This window comes from Nematolebias whitei, chromosome 19 (assembly GCF_014905685.2).
Source record: "Nematolebias whitei isolate Nwh7 chromosome 19, NemWhi1, whole genome shotgun sequence".
In the NCBI taxonomy this organism is placed as follows: domain Eukaryota; kingdom Metazoa; phylum Chordata; class Actinopteri; order Cyprinodontiformes; family Rivulidae; genus Nematolebias; species Nematolebias whitei.
The window spans coordinates 39,985,185-39,985,416 of record NC_056516.1 but is presented as its reverse complement, the minus strand read 5'-3'; the positions used below and the strand labels follow the sequence as shown (position 1 = coordinate 39,985,416).

At 49.6% G+C, this 232-nt stretch overlaps 1 protein-coding gene across 1 annotated transcript in view; it reads left to right on the top strand.

Moving 5' to 3' along the window:
- Positions 1-232, top strand: part of LOC119425552 (dyslexia-associated protein KIAA0319-like protein) — a 14,361-nt gene that overhangs the window by 4,542 nt on the left and 9,587 nt on the right. The gene's annotated exons all lie outside the window — the stretch shown is intronic.

Below are 232 nucleotides of genomic sequence, written 5' to 3'. Positions count from 1 at the left end.
ATCTGACCCAGAGTCAGATCTGCTCTGTGTCGAACCTTCACAGTCTGAGGTTGAATCTGACCCAGAGTCAGATCTGCTCTGTGTCGAACCTTCACAGTGTGAGGTTGAATCTGACCCAGAGTCAGATCTGCTCTGTGTCGAACCTTCACAGTCTGAGGTTGAATCTGACCCAGAGTCAGATCTGTTCTGTGTCGAACCTTCACAGTCTGAGGTTGAATCTGACCCAGAGTCA